Source organism: Peromyscus eremicus, chromosome X (assembly GCF_949786415.1).
Source record: "Peromyscus eremicus chromosome X, PerEre_H2_v1, whole genome shotgun sequence".
Lineage (NCBI taxonomy): Eukaryota > Metazoa > Chordata > Mammalia > Rodentia > Cricetidae > Peromyscus > Peromyscus eremicus.
Genome location: NC_081439.1, coordinates 48,959,050 through 48,981,799, shown reverse-complemented (window position 1 = coordinate 48,981,799; position 22,750 = coordinate 48,959,050).

The following is a 22,750-nucleotide window of genomic DNA, read 5'->3' as shown; positions in this document are numbered from 1 at the left end:
GATGAAGCAAAAGAGGAAGCAATTAGAGAAGATTTTGTGTTGGGGCAAGAAAAAAAAATACATGAATTTCCATGTTCAGACATGGTGTTGCTAGGGATGTAGTTCATGCAGAAGAATGCTTGCTTAGCACAGGAGAGGCTGTAATTTCAAGTCCTAGGCTTGAAAAAGTAAAATAAAAACTCGTATCAGAGACAGCGGTGTATTAAATTGGCTACATGGTTCCAGTCACCTCTAGATATACTTCAAACAGAACACTGGTCTGACTACCAAGGAAGGAAACACTGCCCTCTGCTGACAACACCAAACTGTGCTAATTGAATTTGTTCTTTGGTTGCTTTTTGTGAACCTCTCCCTGTATGCTTCGCAGGCTGGCCCCATGCTCATGATACTCCTGTCTCAGTATCCTGAGGGCTGGGATAACAGACATCTACCACCATACTTGTCTCATTAAACAGTTAAAAGAGATTTATTTTTGTATCCCAGAACTCCATTGGCAGAGGCAGGCAGATCTCTGTGAGTTGGAAGCCATCCTCGTTTGCATGAAGGATCCCAGTTCTGTCAGGGTTGCATAGTGAGACCTCGTCTCAAAAAAATATTCCCGGTTGGGGATTTAGCTCAGTGGTAGAGCGCTTGCCTAGCAAGCACAAGGCCCTGGGTTCGATCCTCAGTTCCAAAAAAAAAAAAGAAAAGAAAAGAAAAAATATTCCATTTTTATTTATATGTACGTGGTGTGTGTGTGTGTGTGTGTGTGTGTGTGTGTGTGTGTGTGTGTTCACGCTGGCCACGTGTGTGCAGGTGCCCGAAGAAGGCAAACAAGCATGTCAGATCCTCGGAGCTACAGGCAGGTATTGTGTGGGCACTGGGAACCAAACTCTGTCCTCTGAAAGAGCAGCAAGGTCTCTTAACTATTGAGCCTTCACTCCAGCTCATCACTAACCAATTTAAAAACAGTTCTACTGAGAAATACTCAACCTACTCAAAGCTGCACACATGAATGTCTATAACCTGATGAGTTTGCTTGCACGCATGCAAACATCCACAGTCCCATCATTACCATCAAGGTAATGGACATACTCAACACCTCTCAGTTTCCTTATGTCCCTTTGTTTTCGTTTGCTTTGTTTTATGGTAAAAATATGTACCACAGATGTACTCTGTTAACAGACTTTTTTGAGTGTAGGATGCCATATTGCTAACCACAGGCATTAGGTTGTACAGCAGCTCTCTGGAGTTTATCCGTCTCCTCTAACTGGAAACATCCCATGGGCAGCAGCTCAGCATTTCCCTATCTCTAGGCTGTCTTGTTTGCCTTGTTTGAACTTGTTTGGATATGTGCAAAGTGTTTTCCAAAGCACTTGCACCATTGTGCACTTCTGCAGTGCATGGTGGGCCAGTTTGTCCGTGTCCTCACAGGAAGAAACAGGTTTAAAAACCCATTTTCTCCTCCCTCACCTTCCCTTGGTCCATAAGCATTGATTTTACCTTCTATGTCTCACGCACCGTGCCTAACATCAGGGATTCAAAGATCAAGGTGCTACTGTCAGCCTGGGATGCATGAGAGAGACCCTGTCTCAAAAAAAAAAAAGTAAAAACGACAAATCCTAAACTGATCAAACAGACAGACAGACAGACACACACACACATAGAAACATGAGGAAAGAAAGGCAGACATAGGAGCCTTTTCAAATGAGAAATTATATCAAGTGAACACTTGATGGGCTGTGAATCTTAGCTTCTAATGTCACATATGGGTGTTTACATGGATTTTTATATGTGGATATTTATATGGGAGTGAGTGTGGGCAGAGGTCAGGAAATTACAGCAGGGCCTGTGAGATGGGACAAAAGAGGCTTTAAGGGTGGGAAAGGTGATAAAACACGTGATATGAAAATGGAAGGGGGAACACAGGAGGTAAGAAGGGTACATGTTGTGGAATATTAGTTTAATGTGTGTTACATTTGTTTATGCTGTGGAACATTTGTTTTAAGATGCAAAGATGTGTTGCATTCTTTTATGTTGCATTTGTTTCACTCTGTGAAGCTGTGTTAGTGTGCCTGTCTAAAATACCTAATGGTCTAATAAAGAGTTGAACGGCCAATTCAAGGCAGGAGAAAGGATAGGTGGGGCTGGCAGGCAGAGAGAATAAACAGAGGGAGAACTCTGGGAAAGAAGGAGGAGCAAGAGAACAAGGAAAAGAGGACGCTAGGGGCCAGCCGCCCAGCCAGCCACCCAGCCACCCAGCCACACAGCCACACAGCCACAGAGCCACAGGCAGCCACGGAGTAAGAGTGAAAGTAAGACATACAGAAGTAAGAAAAGGGAAAAGTCCAGAGGCAAAAGGTAGACGAATAATTTAAGGAAAGCTGGCTAGAAATAAGTCAAACTAAGGCCTGGCATTTATAAGTAATAGTAGGTCTCCGTGACTGATTTATTTGGGAGATAGGTGGTGGGCCCCCAAAAGAGCAAAGAACAACAAGCCCAAAGAGAAAAAAAAAGCCAACGACAGGTACAATTGGGGACTAAGGGGGAAGGGTTATGGGGGAGAGGAGTGGGAAGGGGGAAATCAACCAAAGCTATGTATGTATGAGAATGCCATAAGGAAATTAAAAAATCAAAAGTTAAAAGTTATAAAGTTAACTTGTTTTCTGGTTTTGAATGGGGGAACTAACATTTTCATTTTGAATTTTTTAAAGATGTATTTATTTTATTTTATGTGTGTGAGTGTTTTGCCTGTCTGTCTGTCTGTATGTATGTGCACCACTTGTGTGCCTGTTGCTTCTGGTAGTCAGAAGAAGGAGTCTGATTCCCCTGGCACGGGGCTTATGGATGGTTATGAAGTACCTCATGGATGCTAGGGAACAAACCCAGGTCCTCTGCAGGAGAAAAAAGTGCTGAACCATCTCTCTACCTCCAACACATTTTCATGTTTTACTGAGCGCAATAAATCAGCAGCTGGCTTCACACCTTGTATGACTGCATACCAGGGAGAGAATACTAAACATGTACCTGGAGAACATTATGGATACAGGGGTGGAGAATTGGGTCTTGGATCTAATTTAGCACCCAATACATTGCATTCCATAGACTAGGACAGCATGTATTTTATGAGGACAGGAGGGAGAGGAGACTTATAACACTCTCATCTTCAAAGTTTCTTCTTGAGAGTAATAAAGGATGCTATCAGATGCAGAAAAAAAAACCAGTTGACATACGACCTTCTCTTTTAAATGTATAAATACGATCTAATTTGGAGTTGATTTCTGTTTTCTCTCTTCAAACTGTGGAAAATCTTAGCTGATCTCATACACTGCTGGCTTGATTAACAGTGTTGTTTTGCTAAGGAGCCCATAAATTACAGTGGTTGGATAGCCCTCTGAATTGCAGGGACGGGACATAACAGGATGTCAGCAAAAGCCAGGCAGAGACAGTGGTCTGACTTTGTACCTTACCGTGTGTCCCCATTCTCTTCTTCAGATAAAACTCACTTGCCATTAGCTTCGTTTTGTCTCTTGATCCAGTTCCCATCATGTGTGTCGTAAACAGGCTCAAGTTTGGAGAAAAGGTTCAGGCTTGCACTCTGTTGCTTGCCCAAGGTCTCTCAAGCAGTAATTAGACAACCCAAGACTGGAATCAAGTTTTCTTTGTACTTAAAAAGAGTTGCATTTCGTTTAAAGAGATTATAGTCTTTCTTTTTCAAATACTATTTGGGGGCTACACACATGCGCGAGTGTACACAGACACACACACACACACACACACACACACACATGCACGCTCGCGAGCACAGTTTATTTTATAGGGATTTAAATCTCTGTCTGGCCAAAAAAGTTTAGTTTGCACAAAACATTACCACAGATAGTTTTTAAGACTTGAAAAAGTTCTTCGTTGGCAATTCTATTAACCATTAGACAAGAAATTAGAGAAACAAACACTGTCTGCTTAATTCAGCTCTTCAATAGAGTTTCACTTAGGAATATGTGTTTCCATCCCAGAAATGATTAGCGGATGGTTAAATTACAAGAAAAAGAAGAATTAACATTTTGAATGAAAGCGTATATAATGAGGGAGCTTGAAGTGGGAGAAAATTACTCCCAAATAGAATAGAATTTAGAACAAGAGAAAAACTGGCTATTTATGTACGTTACCCATTTCAACCACTACACTTTGAGTTCTTTTTTAGGTTTGGCTGGTCTTTTATTAATTTTTTTCAAGACAGGGTCTCATGATGTAGTCCAGGCTGGCCTGCAACTCCTTGATCTTCCTGTCCCCAGCCTCCCCACTGTTAGGATGACACAGCTGTGGGACAGCTCACATGGCCGCTTGAACCCTTAAGCTTTCCTGTCCAGGATTTTGCTGGCGCTCTACGGCTGCTAAAGGCACACCGCCCATCTCGAGCCCCTGAAACGGTGTGCAGACTGCTAAACAGCACACGGATAAAGCTGCTCTCACTTCTTTTTCATTTTCTATCTTGACCACTGAAAAAACTACCCAAGTGCTGGGCAGGTGACATATGCACGCCTTTAATCCCAGCACTCAGGAGGCAGGGGCAGGCAGATCTCTGTGAGTTCGAGGCCAGCCTGGTCTACAGAGTGAGATCTAGGGTAGCCAGGGCTACAGAAGGAAACCCTGTCTTGAACACCCCCCACCCCCAAATACCCAAGAGCCAGGCATAGCAAACAAACAGGGATTTAAAAAATACTTTGTGTGTGTGTGTGTGTGTGTGTGTGTGTGTGCTATGACATGCATGTAGAGGTCAAGGAACAACTTTGTGGAGTCAGCTCTCTCCTTCCATCTTTATATAGATTCTGAGGGTTGAACTCAGGGCATCATTAGGCTTGTGTGGCATCTTGATGGCCCCATCTTTTTTTTTAAACATTTTATTGATTTTTTTTTATGGATTTCATATCATGCATCTATCCCACTCATCTCCCTGTCTCCTCGCCTCTGCCCTCTGCTCTTGCAAACCCCCCCCACAACAAAGTAAAACCCAAAAACACCAAAACAAGCAAACAAATCCCGTATGGAATCTGTACTGTGGCCCGGTGAGTCACACAGTTTACCCTTTAGTCCACATATCTTTGCTTGCAAGTGTTCATTGCTATGAGTCATTGGTCTGGCTTGAGGCCTCTGGCTTCTGTTACACCATCTATACTGGGTTCTCCCTGGGGATCCTCTTGGATATCCTGTTGTTTGTTGTCCTGTGTCATGGAGATCCCGCATCTTTGGATCTGCAGGTCCGGCCCCTTCACATGCTCCAGCAGTTCATAGATGAGGTGGATGGGAGGGCTAACTCACAGCCCTGGTTCTGGGCCTGGGTGGTAGCTGGGTTGGTCAGCCCGCCAGCTTTCCCTCATTGTCGCCGCCAGGGAGAGCTCTCCAGCACTGCCCTGGCTAGCTCACCCAACGAAGCAGGCAGCAAGGAGAGAGGCCAGTTCTGCTCTCAGGCTTTTAGATCTGGGTCACCCACATTCACACCACCAGGGCCAGCTCTACTGTTTTGTCCAGGCAGGTGCAGGGTCTGCTCTCCTGATTGCTGTACTTGATGAGAGGCAAGGACAGCTCTTTGGTTTTCACGCCCCCAGGCTGGCTCCCCCGACCCCTGCCACAGGTGGCAAGGAGTTGGGGGGTGCATATTTCCCTCATCCATACCACCACACGGCGTACGAGGGAGGGGCAGGCCACTCTTCGGCTCTCACGACCACAGGACCAGCTCATCTGTCTTAATTAACCATTTTTTACTTCACAGTTCAGTAGTGTAAAGTGCATTCTCATTGCTGTGCAAGTGATTTTCAGAGCATTTCCGTTCTGCAAATGGCAACTCTACACCAATTTCTCCTTGTCCTCTCCCTGGCCCTTAGCAGCTACTTTTATATTTTCTCTTTCTATGATTTTTAAAATTTCTTTTTATTATTTTATTATCTTGTGGGGGTTTGAATGAGAATGGCTGCCATAAGTTCATATATTTGAATACTTGGTCCCAATTAGTGGAACTGTTTGGGAAAGATTTGGAGATATGGCCTTGTTTGGAGAGGTGTGTCATTCGGGGTTGGGGACTGAGGTTTAAACCATTCCCAGTCGCTCTCCCCAGCTCCCAAACACAAGATTGCCAATTATTGTACTGCCTAAGTGTCCTGACAATATGAACTCAGGATACACTACCACTTTCTTAAAATTTCCCCAGAACCTCTTAACCTCTGCTTAAATCCAGCTCTAACCCCATTCCCTCTTCTGTTGGAGGAAACGTCTCTAGGGACCCCTGAAGCTGTGTTTTGCTGGCCGCTCAAGCTATACGAAGCTAATTTGGTGTGGTCTACAGGTGTGCTCCTCAGGGTTTTTTACACCCGGCCTTTTTGTTGCCAGCTGCTTAGTATCAGTATCGTGAAAGAAATGTGAATAGGCACTATTTTCAAAGCTAGGCATTTTCTTCTTTTCTCTTTCCTGTCTCCAATATGGTTTAATCCCACACATCCCTCTTTTTAAAATGTCCACTGTTTCAGGGGAAACTGTTCAGGCAGCTATTGTTTCTGAACATTAAACAGAATTTAAAATCGTGGTGATCAGCGTGACTTTAGGTAGTGAGCGTTGGAGGCTGGGAGGTTCTGTAGATGTAGTACGATGGCGTGAGAGGTACATTGAGGCTCTGTTTGATTGGGGGTTAAGGGAATTTGATTGCCAGGACTAGAGCTTGGGACTAAGGTGAAACTGAGTTAGGCATTCGTGCAAAAATTTAATGTAGTGCTAAAAAATTTTTAAAAACCCTTAAAGGCAAAATATCATCAACAGTCAACAATATTTTGAAAAAATGTTTGGGCAAAAGTATCTATGATGAATGCAAACTAAAAAAATAAAAGAAAAAGAAAGGCAAGTTTTGTGGCTCACACCTTTAATCCTAGCACCCAGAAGGCAGAAGCAGACAGATCTTTGTGTGTTGGAGACCAGCCTGGTCTACATAGTGATTTCCAGGCCAGCCAGGGCTACATAGTCAAACCCCGCCTCAAATAACCCAGTAATAATAATAATAATGGGATGTATAAAACGATTTATACCTATACTTGCATAACCCCGAGAGTGAGTATCTCGCCTACCTTCCTCTTAGTCTCAGCCCTAGAAAGGACGATGGCTAGCCAGCGGTCAGTCGTGTTCTCACTATTCCAGCTCTCGGCCTCACTGGGAACTACTAATCCCAAATGGAGAGGGGTTCAAGTGCACACCTCGGCCAGGGAATGCTTGACTGGAGGGAAGATGGTTCTCATGACATGTGCTTCAATGTTAAGTGGAGCTGAGATTTCAGGGATTGGATCTGGAACAAGGAGACAACAGATGATAATGTCTGACAACCATAGTACTCTCCCTAAAGAACTAGTCTATGAGGGTTGGAGAGATGGCTCAGCGGTTACTTCCAGAGGTCCTGAGTTCAATTCCCAGCAATCATATGGTGGCTCACAACCATCCGTAATGAGATCTGGTGCAGGCATACATGCAGGCAGAACACTGTACATAGTAAATAAAATAAATCCTAAAAAGGTGGGCGGCATTGGCACACACCTTCAATCCCAGCACTTGGGAGGCAGAGCCAGGCGGATCTCTGTGAGTTTGAGGCCAGCCTGGTCTACAGATCAAGATCCAGGGCAGGCATCAAAAGTACACAGAGAAACCCTGTCTCGGGAAAAAAAAAACACAGAAAAAAAAGCTAGTCTATGGGGGTAACCTAGTTGGGTGACTATTGGAGACTCTCAGGGTTTCAAATGGAGGGATGTTGGTGAGTCAGAAACAACAAAGAACATTGCTATTGCAATTTGGGTGGCTGGAGCACCACTGTCATGCGAGGAGCCAAGACTGAAGATGTATTACATGTACAAAAAACATATGTGGGACAAAACAGACCCCCCATGAAGCCAGATGGCAGGCATGTGGAAATTAGATTTCCGTGTATTCTGCTGGGAATGGGGCCAATCTGGAGAGATACAATTTTCTGGTACTTGTAAGGACATTGAAGAGCAAGGTTAGGTAGTCTGTGTAAAATTAGGTTTTCTGGGCATATATACAAGGAAAATATTTTCTGGGAAAAATATTATTGGAGAAATAACACAATAGCTGTATAGAAGCTTTTGAAGTCTTTCTTAGTGTGCTTTTTCTTTCTTCTTTTTGTGGCTGTAGGGATTGAACCTAGGGCCTTGTGCATGTGAGACAAGTGCTTGCTTGCATCCCTGAGATTTATCTATAGCTTTCTTAGTGTTCTTCTGTGATGTTTTTATTAGCCAAGTATCACGTCCATGAATTGTCTTATGCCAAATCTGCAACCCAAAGCTGCTTTTAGCACATTCAATTGATGTCTTAGTTATTGTTCTCTTGCTGTGAAGAGATACCATGACCAAGGTGACTGAACCCAAAATATTCAAGGTTTTATTAGGATTAAGATCTGAACTGAGCCAGGCAGTGGTGGCACACGCCTTTAATCCCAGCACTCAGGAGGCAGAGCCAGGCAGATCTCTGTGAGTTCGAGGCCAGCCTGGTCTACAAAGCGAGTTCCAGGAAAGGCACAAAGCTACACAGAGAAACCCTGTCTCGAAAAACCAAAAAAAAAAAAAAAAAAAAAAAGAAGATCTGAACTGAGAGCTGGTCATGGTGAGATGCACATCTGTAATACTAGCAGGAGGATCAAGGGTTCAAGTCCAGCTTGAGTACATAGTGGGATCCTGTTCCTAAAAAAAAAAAAAAAGAAAGAAAGATCCCCAGTATTGAAATAAATAGATAATAAACAAATACATTAACAAAAATAACCAAGGTCTTGGTTTTCCTAATGATGTTCTTATTAGAAACATTGAGCCAGGTTTCTATTGAGGGCCAAATGTCTACATGGTGAAGCCTACAACAGGAAGTATTCTGTCCTAAAATCACTTAAACAAACAAACATTGGGTGGTTGATTCCAGTGTATAGCCAAGACTGAGAATTCATAGGACAAGTGGGTCATATAGAACTTTCTGTGTTGACAGAGATATTCCATAGTTGTGCTATTAAAAAGAGCCGTTAGCAGAGTGAGGCTCCTGAGCACTGAAATGTCACTAGTATAATTGAAATTTTGATTTATTTTTTTCTTTTTTTTTCCTTTTCTCATTTTTTTTTATTTTGCAATACAATTCAGTTCTACATATCAGCCACGGATTCCCTTGTTCTCCCCCCTCCCGCCCCCCTCACCTTTCCCCCAGCCTACCCCCCATTCCCACCTCCTCCAGGGCAAAGCCTTCCCCACAGACTGAGATCAACCTGGTAGACTCAGTCCAGGCAGGTCCAGTCCCCTCCTCCCAGGCCGAGCCAAGCGATCCTGCACAGGCCCCAGGTTTCAAACAGCCGACTCATGCAATGAGCACAGGACCCGGTGCCACTGCCTGGATGCCTCCCAAACAGATCAAACCAATCAACTGTCTCACCCATTCAGAGGGCCTGATCCAGTTGGTGACCTCTCAGCCATTGGTTCATAGTTAATGTGTTTCCATTCATTTGGCTATTTGTCTCTGTGCTTTATCCAACCTTGGTCTCAACAATTCTCGCTCATATAAACCCTCCTCTTTCTCGCTAATTGGACTCCGAGAGATCCACCCGGGGCCTAGCCATGGATCTCTGCATCCAGATCCCTCAGTCATTGGATGGAGTTTCTAGCACGACAATTAGGGTGTTTGGCCATCCCATCACCAGAGTAGGTCAGTTCTGGGTGTCTCTCGACCATTGCCAGCAGTCTGTTGTGAGGGTATCTTTGTGGATTTCTGTGGGCCTCTCTAGCACTTTGCTTCTTCCTATTCTCATGTGGTCTTCATTTACCATGGTCTCCTATTCCTTGTTCTCCCTCTCTGTTGTTGATCCCAAAGAGTACACAGATGAGACACAGCACAGGCTGGCTGAAGAGAAAGAGACACAAGCTCTGACCGCAGTTTCTGCTGGCATGTACCCACTGTTTTGTGTATGGGTAGGCAAGTGCCCTACTACTGAGTTATAGTCTCAGCCCCTAAGTAACTTAAATTAAATGTGAAAAAAACCACAGTAGCTTCTGGCTATCATCTGGAACAGTGTAGTAATGTCCAGATTTCAGCTGGGACCAGGCCTATGGGAGAACACAGTAAAGCTGCGGAGGACCAGACTGCATCCTACTGCAGCTGGCATGGGACTCTCTGTTCTTTATCACAGTTTTTAAACTTTCCTTTTATTTAGTCAATGTGTGTTTCACATCATGTATCTTGATCCCATTTGTTTCCCCATCCCTTTGCATCCATCCTCTGCCCCTGCAACAGCCCCCTCCCCCAATAAAACAAAATTTAAGAGGAAAAAGAAAAAAAGGAAAAGTAAAAAAAAATTCCCATCATGGAAGCTGTGGTGTGACACAGTGAGTCACGCAGTAAACCCCTTGTCCATATATCTTTACTTGCAAGTATTCATTGCGAAGAGTCATTGTTCTGGTTCGAGACCTCTGGCTTCTACTGTACCATCAATGCTGAGACTCCTCTTGGATATTCTATTGTTGCCCTGTGTTGTGGAGATCCTGCAGCTTTGGGTCTGTGGGTCAGACCCTTTCACGTGTTCCAGCAGATCATAGATGGGGTGGATGTTGTGGCAGGCCAATTCCTAACCCTGGTTCTGGGCCTGGGTAGCTGCAGGATTGGTCAGCCCGCCAGCTCTCTCCTGTCCTCACCACTAGGGTGAGCTCTCCATCATTGCCCTGGCTAGTTCACCCTTGCAGTGATGAGCTAGAGGCGGGGCCAGTTCTCCTGCTTTCATGCCATCAGGGTTGGCTCTCCCCGACCTACACCTTCAGGGTCAGCTCTACTGTGCTGCCCAGGCATGGTGCAGGAGCCACTCTCCTGAGTGCTGCAGCTAGTGAAGGGCAAGGACATCTCTGCTGTTCTTAGGACTCCAGGGCCAGCTCCTCCACCAGTCTCAGGCATTGATGGGCAGGGGGTGGGGGGAGGGATCTCTCTTCCACCCATGCAGCCACATGCCAGTTGAGTAACAGGGACAGCTCTCCCTTGCTCATTACTTCGGGACTGGCTTACCCTCACCGCCAACAAGGTTAGCTCTATTGTGTTGCCCAGGCAATCTACAGGGCCTACTTTCTCTCTTGTGACCTCAGGGCTAGCTCTCCCACCTGCCTCAGGCATTGATGGGTGGGTTGTGGAGGGCATCTTTCCCCAACAGAGATGAGTAATGGGACAGCTCTCCCATGCTCACAACTTCTGGGCTGGCTCACCCACACATCTGCTAACAGGGTTGGCTCTATTATGTTGCCCTGGCGAGGTGCAGGGCCTGCTCTCCTGAGTGTTGCAGCCCATGGTGTGTGTGTGGGGGGGGGCAGGGACAGTTTTCCCACTCTTGTTACCTTAGGGTCAGCTATCCCATTAGGTGTTGATGGGCTGGTGGGGGGGCATCTCTCCCCAGCCCATGCCACCACATGGCAGATGAGGGGTGAGACCAGGTCATCGATGCTCATGTTCTTGGGGTTAGCTCACCTGTGCCCTTGTCAACAGGGTTAGCTCTGCTGTGCTGCCCAGATGAAGTGCAGGGCTTACTTTCCCGGGTGTTGCAGCTGGTAAAGGGGTCAGCTCCCTTGCCAACTGGAGGCATTAGGGGCGAAGGGGAGGGCATCTTTTCCCCCTCCCCACTACTTCACTGCAGACAAGGGAGGTGGTACCTGAGAGGACCAAGCAGACACCATGACAGGCTGCTCAGTCTTCTCTCAGAGATCAGGCCTCAATTTTAGTTTCCTGAGACTGAGCAAGCAGTTTCTGGGAGGGCCACGAACAAAAGACAATATCACTGATGTCCCTATCAGCAGGGACAGGGAGATAGGACACACCAAGCCTGGGCCACTGAGCCAGCCCCCACAGTCAGTATGTGCTAGGCCAGCCAGCCTCCACAGCAGCTCAAGGACAAAGCCTGGGACTTGTCCAGGCCTGCCCCCAAAATGGATAACTAGTCCTAATAAACCTCCAACTAATGCTAGCCAAGTAAAAATTACTAACATGATTGCCACTCGCATAAACCAATCCTGAGTCTGTTCCTATGTAGTCTGTAGACTCTAAGACCCCCCCCCCACTTGCTTTACCCTATAAAAACCCTGCCCCATTGCTACTCAGGGTCTCTCCTGCTCTGCTGCTGCGTCAGATGGATAGAGAGGCCCGGGTTAACTCACAACAATCAAGACTCTTTGCTTTTGCATTGGATTTGGTCTTCGGGGGTCCAGACTCTGGGCACAACACTACCAACTATGTCCTTCTCATGATGTCAGGGCTGTTCTCCTGCCCACACCTACAGACAGGATCAGCTCTACTGTGCTGTCCGGGTGAGGCACGTGGCCTGTTCTGAGTGCTGCAGCTGGCAAGGGGTTGGGTCAGGTCCCCCACCTGCTGCAGGTGGCGAGGGGGGAGGGGAGGAGGACATCTTTCCCTTGTTTATGCCACATGGGATATGAGTGGGGCTCAACCTGCTCTCCCATTCCCACACCCTCAGGGTCATCTCTCCCATGCCCCTGAGCACAGGGTCAGCTCTATTGTGCTGTCCAGGTAAGGTGTAGGACCCTCTCTCCTGAGCACTTGAGCCAGTGAGGGGTGAGACCAATTCTCCCTAATATTGCAGCCAGTGGGGTCAGGGCCAACAACTGTATAGTCCTGTCCTCTCAGCTTTTGGTGGTACAAAGGGCCAGGGACATCAACAGAGACCACGGCTGTGTTAAGCCAGGAACCCAGATGTGGGTCCCAGCAGCAGCCCAGGTCTAGATATCACCTTGGCCCTGGGTGGTGAGGGCCACTCACCTCAGCCTGCTCCCTTCCTCTCTCGCCTCTTCAGATACGCCTCTCTCCACAGGACACGAACCATTCTGTCTCTCTCTCTCCCATACCACACCATACCTCTGCTCACTCTAATAGTGCCCCTCTGGCTGGTACTGCAAGGTGTCAGATGGGCCCATGTTTTCTCCTCAGAACCCAGGGTGGACAGCCCCAGGCCTGCGTGTGGGTCTCCTCGTCCCACTCAGTTCGCCAAGATGGGGGACGGGGCCATGCTTCCTCATCTCAGAGAGATCATTATAGTGCCCAACTGCCCAGCACCATTGTGGGCCCCTGGTGGTGTGGAGGTAGTGCTGGAGTCCTGTGGCAGGTGGGGCTAGAATCCCCAGACCGAGTTCGGCTGAGTTCTGCCCACCTGGCCGCATGGCATAGGTAGAGGCCTTCTTTATCACTTACCAGATTTTCCATAACAGTACTTCTCAGACTCCATGTAGGAGCCTTGTCAAAATGCTCATTCTGACTCAGAGGTTCTGGGGTATTGGGGTGTAGCCTGCAAGTCTGTATTTCTCTCTCCCTCTCTCCTTTCTTTACTCCCCCCCCCCCCCCGCCCCAGACAGGTAGTCTTGAACTCACTATAAAGCCAAGAATGACTATGAATTTCTTTCTTTCTCCCCCGCCACCCCGAGACTGGGTTTCTCTGTGTGTAGTCCTGGCTGTCCTGGAACTCACTCTGTAGACCAGGCTGGCCTTGAACTTGGAGATTAGCCTGCCTCTGCCTCCTGAATGCTGGAATTAAAGGCATATTCCACCACTGCCTGGTGACTTTGAATTTTTAATCTTCTTGTATCTACTTCCCAAGTGCTGGGATTATAGGCATGTACTCTCACACCCTGGTTTTTTAAAAAATTTACGTGTGTGTGTGTGTGTGTGTGAGAGAGAGAGAGAGAGAGAGAGAGAGAGAGAGAGAGAGAGAGAGAGAGAGAGAGAGGGAGGGAGAGAGAGAGGGAGAGAGAGAGAGAGAGAGAGAGAGAGAGAGAGAGAGAGAGAGAGAGAGACTCTGTACATAGCTCTGCCAGTCTTGGAACTCACTCTGTAGCCCAGGCTGATCTCAAACTCACAGAGATCCACCTGCCTCTGCCTCCTGAGTGCTGGGTTTAAAGGTGTACGCCACCACACCTGGCACCATCACACCCTATTAATGTACCGTGACTAAACTCAGCTTTGTGCATGCTAGGTAAGCATTCTACCAACTGAGCAGCATTCCCAGCCAGAGTGCCTTCACTTGACTCTCTGTCTCTCTCTGTATGAGTGTCTTGCCTGCATATATGTCTGTGTACCTTCTGTGTGTAGTGCCTTCTGAGACCAGAAGTATGTGTGTTGGGACTCCTGGGACTGAAGTTTCAAACAATCGTTGAGTCACCACGTGGGTGCTGGGAATTGAACCCCGGTCCTCTGCAAGGGCAGTCAATACTCTTAACCGTTGAACCATCTCTCTAGCCTCTCAGAGCCTGCATTTCTTTTTCTTTCTTTCTTTCTTTCTTTCTTTCTTTCTTTCTTTCTTTCTTTCTAGTTCTGAAGTTACTTTTTTTCTTTTTTCCCCCTTTTTATTTATTCTCTGTGTCTTTCACATCATGCATCTCCATCCCATTCATTTCCCTGTCCCTTCATATCCACACTCTGCCCTTGCAACCTCTCCCCCAAAATAAAATAAAATAAAATTTAAGAGAAAAAAGAAAAAAAGAGAGAGAAGGAAAAATCAATCTCATCATGGAAGCTGTAGTGTGACACAGTGAGTCGCACAGTAAACCCTTTTATCCATGTATCTTTACTTGCAAGTGTTCATTGCAAAGAGTCACTGGTCTGGTTCAAGGCCTCTGGTTTCTGCCACACTATTCATGCTGAGGGCCATACTATTGATGCTGGGCCCCTCACTAGGACTCCTCTTGGTTATCCTGCTGTTGCCCTGTGTTGTGGAGATCCTGCAGCTTTGAGTGTGTAGGACTGGTCCCTTCACGTGCTCCAGCAGATCACAGATGGGGTGGATTTTGGGGTGGGCCAACACATAACCCTGGTTCTGGGCTGGGGTAGTTGCAGAGTTGGTCAGCCCGCCAGCTCTCCCCTGTCCTCACCGCCAGCGTGAGCTCTCCTGCCTTGTCCTGGCTAGTTCACCCCTTGCAGCTCTGAGCAAGGGGCAGGGCCAGTTCTCCTGCTTTCATGTCTCAGGGTCAGATCTCCCATACCTACACCTTCAGGGTCAGCTCTACTGTGTTGCCCAGGCATGGCATAGAGGCCACTCTTGGGAGTTCTGCAGCTAATGAGGGGCAGGACAGGCTCTCCTACTCTTAGGACATCAGGGCCAGCTCTTCCACTTTCCTCAAGCATTGATGGGCACCGGGGGGGGGGGAGATCTCTCCCCTGCCCATTCAGCCACATGTCAGATGAGTAATGAAACAGCTGTCCCTCTCTCATGTTCACAATTATGGAGCTAGTTTACCAACACCTCCTCTGAGCTCTCAGAGAAGGCAATACAGATTGTCCTAGGACCACACTGGGTAGCATGGTGCTAGATTTGGGTTGTATTAATTTTTTCCAGGAGAATTGTTGTGCAATATTAGTTTAAGATGTGTTACATTTGTTTGTGCTGTGGAATATTTGTTTAATGATGCAAAGATGTGTTGCGTTCTTTTATGTTGCATTTGTTTAACTCTGTGAAGCTGTGTCACTGTGTCTGTCTAAAACACCTGATGGTCTAATAGAGAGTTGAATGGCCAGTTCAAGGCAGGAGAGAGATATAGGCAGGGCTGGTAGGCAGAGAGAATAAATAGAAGGAGAAGAACATTACAGGCAGGAAGAAGCAAGAGAGATCAAAGATTGAGAAAAGAAGGGGCCAGCCACAGAGTAAGAATGAAAGTATGATTATAGAAGTAAGAAAAGGAAGGAAAAAGCACAGAGGCAAAAGGTAAACAGGATAGTTTAAGAAAAGCTGGCTAGAAACAAGCCAAGCTAAGGCCAGACATTCATAAGTAACAATAAGCCTCCATGTGTGATTTATTTGGAAGCTGGGTGGTGGAACCCCCATAAAAAGCAAAAGAGTAAAAACAAACAAACAAACAAATACCCCCCCCCCCAAGAATTCCTGAATGAAATGAATGCTGTTAGCTATTTTCAAATATTTTACTCAGTGAAAAAAGCACAATCAGCTAGGAGATGGTGGTGCACGCCTTTGATCCCAGCACACAGGCAGAGGGAGGTGGATCCCAGGCAGAGGCAGGCAGATCTCAGTGAGTTCTAGGCCAGCCTGGTCTACAGAGGGAGTTCCAGGGCAGCCAGGACTACACAGAGAAACCCTGTCTCAAAAAAAAAAAAAAAAAAAAAAAAAAAAAAAAAAAAAAAAAAAAAAAAAAAAAAACAACCAAAAACTCAAAACCCAAAACCAAAACCCAACCCTCCCTCCAAAAAAATTGCAATCAACCAGAGAAGAGGTGGCTGGGACATCAACTACACTTTACCTTTCTTCTTGCTCCATTTCAAGGATAGCTGCATTTTACCCTCCGATCCCATTTCCCTCTACCCTCTAATTAAAAGCATCAGGAAAACCTTGACTAGGGAGGGATAGAGACTTAGGAGACATCTTGATTACCATGTACTTTGTTAGGTATGTTATTTTTCTTTCATAATTTACTGAGTTTCAGAAAACAAGGTAGTTTTGTGTGTGTGTGTGTGGGGGGGGTGAGGGAAAAGTCAATATGCAAAGTGAGAGTGTCATGACAAAACACACTGAATGTGAGAGATACCATGACTGGAAAATAAAGTTCTGCACGTTTCAAGGCACAGACCAGGGACCCGCATTTGCCAATATTAAACAATTGTAATTCCTATAGATATTAGGGGAACTCTCCAAAATTATTACTACAATTTTACAGTAAGTACAGATTCTTGATTGGGCCATAGAAGAGAAAGGGGGACTTGTATTGGGTAGGAAACACTGCATTTTCTTTCTTTCTCTCTTTCTTTCTTTCTCTCTCTCTCTCTCTCTCTCTCTCTCTCTCTCTCTCTCTCTCTCTCTTTTGTTTTTGTTTTTTGAGACAGGGTTTCTCTGTGTAGTTTTGGTGCGTAGTTTTGGTGCCTGTCCTGGAACTCGCTCTGTAGACCAGGCTGGCCTCGAACTCACAGGGATCCGCCTGGCTCTGCCTCCCAAGTGCTGGGATTAAAGGCGTGCGCCACCGCTGCCCACCCGGCTTGCATTTTCTTAACATAGGTGGATATCTTAAGCCTGAGAATGTTAAAAGGATCTCTTAATGGGAAATAATAGGCACCCTCTTCTTATTTCCACATTCTGGTGTGTTTCACAGTGTCACCCATACATTGGGCAGCTGTTCTTTTCTTAACCACACTCCAAGCCTACAAAATTCCCATTTAGATAAAAGAACCCCATTCAGCCCTGTGCATCTCATTTACAATCTGTTGCAAATTGCAGATGTTGGAGAATAGCAAAAACGCACTGCAGCAAAACCCCCCACAGGCAAAGGAACCGTCACCCAGGGTCTGTCCTTTTTGACCAGAGCTGGGTCTGATTGGAAACTCAGTATGAGTTCTGTTGCTCAGCTTATTTTTACCTGTAGATGGGGCGGCAGGGCGTGCGCGTGCGGGGGTGGGGGTGGGGAGAGTTGCTTTCGGGGACACGGGGAATTTTATTACCATTTCCCCATCTCCTTTTTACATTTTTCACTCTTGTGTGGTGTGCACATGTATATGTGTGTTCGTGCATGCACATGTGTACACGTGCATGTGGAGACCCGAGGTTGAGATTGGATATCATTCTCGGTCATTTTCTCACCTCATTCATCCAGGCAGGGTCTCTCAATCAAACCCAGAGCTCTTCCATATGGCTCGCCAGCTTCCTCTGGCGAGTTTTGTTTTTGCAGGAATTTTAAGCGGGCTGCGACGCCCACCCCGTATGTGTGTGGGTTCTGTGGATCCTTTGAACTGTGGTCTTCAGGTTTGCAAGGAAGCGTTTTGACCCGGGAACAATCTCTCCAGCCTCCCACCCTTCCCCCACCCTTCCATTCGTCACTCTTTCTCAGTCGTCTTTCCCAGCGTACATTCTTCCCAACCTGTAAATCCTCAAAGACTAGATCCTAGATTTCCTTTTTTATACTCTCTATATGCTTAGCGGCCATTATTAAAGACAGAATCCCTTCTTTCCTTAAACTGCACCTCTGTCCGTCTTTTAAGCTACTGGGGAGTCAAAACATCATGCATGCTAGGCACACGCTCTTTCATTGTGCTTTTTATCTTTTAATTTTTTAAGGCAAGATTGCATGTAGACCAGACTGGCCTTGACCTCCTGATCCTCCTGCCTCCAACGCTGGGATTATAGACCTGTGCCACCCACCTTGGTTCCTTCTGTCATTGTTTTACGTGTGTGTTGGTGTGTGTGTGTGTGTGTGTGTGTGTGTGTGCGCGCGCGCGCGCGCTGCGCGCGCTCTCCAGTGTGCACATACACATGTAGAGGCCAGGGGACAACTTTGCCATTCCTCTGTGTCAGCGGTTCTCAACCTTCCTAATGCTGTGGCCCTTTAATACAGCTCCTCATGTTGTGGTGACCCGCAACCATGAAGTTATTTTTCGTTGATACTCCATAACTGTAATTTTGCTACTATGATGAATCATAATATATTTTTGGAGACAGAAGTTTGCCAAGGGGGTCGCGACCCACATGTTGAGAATCACAATTCTAGACCCATTCCCCCTCACTTTTTGACAGGGTCTCTCGCTGGCCCAGAGCTTTCCAGATAGGCTGGCGGCCAAGGAGCCCCATGGGTGTTCCTGTTTTTACCTCTCCAATGCTGGGATTACACGTGTGCAGCAGCAACCTGTTGTCGTCGTCGTTTGTCTTTTGATGTGGGTGCTAGGGATTGAACTCAGGTCCTCATGTTTGCGAGGAGGCAAGCCTTTTACCGAGTGAGCTCCTATCTCCCGTGCCCCTCCTTCCATCATGGTGTTGTTTGGCTGCTTTTATTTTAGCGCTGGGGAGCTTCCTCAGGGCTTCCCACAAGTTAGGGAAGTGCTCTACCACTGAGCTATATCCCCAGCCCTTCCATCATTCTTTTTTCAAATTACATTTTAATATTCCCGAGGTGTTTTGTGTGAGTGTATGTGTGTGTGTGTGTGTGTGTGTGTGTGTGTGTGTGTGTGTGTGTGTATGTGTGTGTATGCGTATGTGTGTATGTGCCTGGGGTGACCACAGAGTCCAAAAGAGGATCCTGTGGAGCTGGAGTGATAGGCAGATGTGAGCTGTCCAGCCAAGGTGCTGGAAACCAAACTCGGGTCTTCTGCCAGAGCAGCAGGGCTCTTAAACCACTGAACCATTTCTCCAGCCTAAAAAAAAAAAAATGACTTTTGTTTCCTGTACATGAATGTTTGTCTGCATCATGTATGAATGTACACCATATGAATGTAGCTGGAAGGTTTCTCTGGTCCTGCCTCAGCCACTTATAAAATAATCATTCAGAGGCTTAATATTATTGACAAACTGTATGGCCTATGGCAGGCCTCTTGCTGGCTAGCTCTTATATCTTAAATTAACCCATTACTATTAATCTATGCATCGTCACGTGTTCTGTGGCTTTACCTGCATCCCATTACATGTTGCAGCCAGCTCACGTCTCTCTGGCCTTTGCCTTTTTTCTTTTTGTCTTTCTCTTTGGATTTTCCGCCTGCCTCTAAGCTGCCTTGCCATAAGCCAAAGCAGCTTATTTATTAACCAATGGGAACATCATATATTCACAGCGTACAGAAAGACATCCCCCAGAAATATGCATGCTTGGTGGCAGAGGAGGCCTGAAGGAGGTCCCAGTACAGAGCCATCTCCAGGTCCCTAAACCTCCTTTTCCCGAAGTTTGTATAGTGGAAAGCCTTAGCAGACAGAGGTACTATGACCTTATGGAGCTCAGGGCTGAAATATCTCCTTCAAGAGCAGGGTTAGGCCATTTTGCAGCCTCTTCTAAAACACTGCTAGTTCCTGGTACTATGGAGATGGCCCAGTGGTTAAGAGATGGTTTTGCTTTTGAAGAGGGCCTGGGGTTCAGTTCCAAGCATCCACAGAGTGGCTCACCACCATCCATGTAACTTTAGTTTCAGGGGATCAGATGCCACCTTCTGACCTCTGCAGGCACACATGTGGCGCAGATACACATTCAGGCAAATGCTCAAACATGTAAAATAAATCCATCTAAAAAATAACTAAAATACTGCTATTTCCTGTGCTTGGGTTCCTCAGCTGTGACACACACCCAATGCATGTGCAGCGTTTACCTGGGCTCACATTCCTGCTGCCTTCAGGGGCTTGAGGAAGCAAGGATCAGTGTAAACCCACATCTCATGCTGCTTGCCACGCTGTAAATAATAAAGCCCTGTCTAGACCCGATATTCTTGTGTCTTCTTCCAGCATAAACGAAACGACAGCAGGCCACCTTGTCTTATAAGCAGGATAAAGATCTTAGACCCTTCCTGTTTTGTTCTGTTTTGTGGAGCAGTGTTGAGACGAACAAACCACTTCTGGCCGTATCTTTGCTGTGTAAATCTGCCCACCTGCCCAAGGGGCCGGACTTGCCGTCAGTGAAGCAGTGGAAAGAATGGTGGGGGAAGGAACGCAATGTGGCCCCAGGAGGCTTGAGTCCAAATCTGGGCTCTGGCTCTTCTTAGCTGGGTAACCCTGAGCACATGATTTGGGCTGCCACCTTGCTCCCTCTTAATTTTACGGGGTTCTTGCAAGGATGAGGTGAAAACACGTTAAACAGAACTGTGCCTTCCACATACTGAGAATGGGCAAAGGGATGGATGCCCTAGGTGTTTCAAGCAGCTGAGTACAGTTTCTTTCAGGGGATATACGGACATCCTTGATATGGAGGATTGTTGCATTCAGTTTTACGGAACAGGTAAATATTTAAATATTTATTTAAAACACCACCATGGGACTGGTGAAGTAGCTCAGCAGGGAAGGTACTTGCTGCCAAAGCTGATGATCTGAGTTTGGTCCTGGGAACACACCAGGGGAGGGAGAGAACTGACTCCCATATGCTGTCCTCTGACTGCCCCCTGTTCACTGTGGCTGGTACACACACACACACACACACACACACACATGCGCACACACATATACATGTGAACACACACACGCAAATAGAAAATGTACTACCCCCCCCCCCCCACTATTAACACATAAGGTCTCAACCATACACAAAGAACTACAGGAAACTAAGGAATGCTGAAGTGGGGGGAACAGTCTTTCCCAGGAAAGAAAACACTAATTGGTTATCCATTAGCAAAGGGTCAGCCATGAAAACATACATGTAAGCAATATTATATACATTATATAGACTGAGCAGTTTGTATTTATGTATTTAAGAATATACATGCAGCCGGGCGGTAGTGGCGCATGCCTTTAATCCCAGCACTCGGGAGGCAGAGGCAGGCGAATCTCTGTGAGTTTGAGGCCAGCCTGGGCTACCAAGTGAGTTCCAGGAAAGGCGCAAAGCTACACAGAGAAACCCTGTCTCGAAAAACCAAAAAAAAAAAAAAAAAAAAAAAAGAATATACATGCATATACATGTATGTAATTACAATTAATGAAAAAAGAGGCCATGAATTTGAAAGAGAGCAGAGAGGGGTATATGGGAAGCTTTGAAGGGAGGAAAGGGAAGGAGGAAATGATGTAACTATATTATAATCTCAAAAAAAAAAAAGGACTGCAAAGGCCATTTTGTCCATTACTGGTAAGACTCATCTTTCTCTAACCAACAGGGTGACCTGGTAACATTCCAGTGATGTCAGCTTCATTCAGCAAAGACAAATAACTATATTGCTGTCAGTTGGGAGGTAAGAAATACGGGAATAGGACCCTGGAGAGAGACAAACTGTCACCACAATGAGGATCATTGGAGGGAAATAAACAGATGCCACTAACTGGTAATTGGAAACAAAGATGAATTTACTTGCCTGTCTGAAAAGAAAGGGCACATCTCTCAAACAAAACATTCTGCTTATTGTACCTGAATGGACCAGTTACAGAGCAAAGGGAGGAAGGACAGGAAATCCGGCCACACGCTGAGATCTGCTTGGCTCTGAAGGCTGAGCTCAAGTTCTTTGCAACTGCTCACTGGACCAGTTCACTTCTTCCAAGTGCAGGCTCCACTCCCAGCGATGTCCAGGATGCTCCAGTCAGCTCTCTGTCCCTCTGGTGGCCGAGGGGACCAGCTGGCTTGAAGGAGGCCAAATCTTTGTTGAAGAGCACCAGCAGGACCTCGGTATAGGTTTATGCCGGTGACATCACGGTCACTGTCCCTTTGCTAATCTCTTTCAGAACCGACAGGCCGAGTTTCCACTTCTTAGGGCAAAAGGCAACTAAACATACATGTGCACTTACAAAGGCAAATGTCATGTAGGCAGATTATCCTTAAGAGTTACTAAAGAACAAAACATAACCAGTAAAATGACACCTGTACATGAATGTGGGCAGCACCACTACCCACAGTAGCCAAAGGTGGAAACAGCCCAAACACAGATAAACAGATCAGGCCATACACAGACAAGGCAATGTGACTGTGCCGAACAGGCTCCAAGTGCTGGAACATAGTACAAGATGAATAAACATCAAACACATGCCAGGCAAAAATGTAGACACAAAATGTACAAAGTTGTACAAAACACTGTACAATTCACCTAATATCAACACCGACAACTATTAAATCCATAGGGCCACAGAGCAAACTGGTGGTTGCCAGTGGCTGAGGGCAGGGGGAGGATGCTTTCCTCCGCAGTGCTTAACAGGTCCAGGACTTCTTTGGAAGTGCTGAGCGTGTCTTGGAAACAGACAGAGGGGCTGGCCGCACAGCACCGCCACCGTCGTAAGTGCTAAGGTATTTATGGGAACGTCAGTGTTACCTTGGCACAGGTAAACGTTTGTTACGGAACTCAT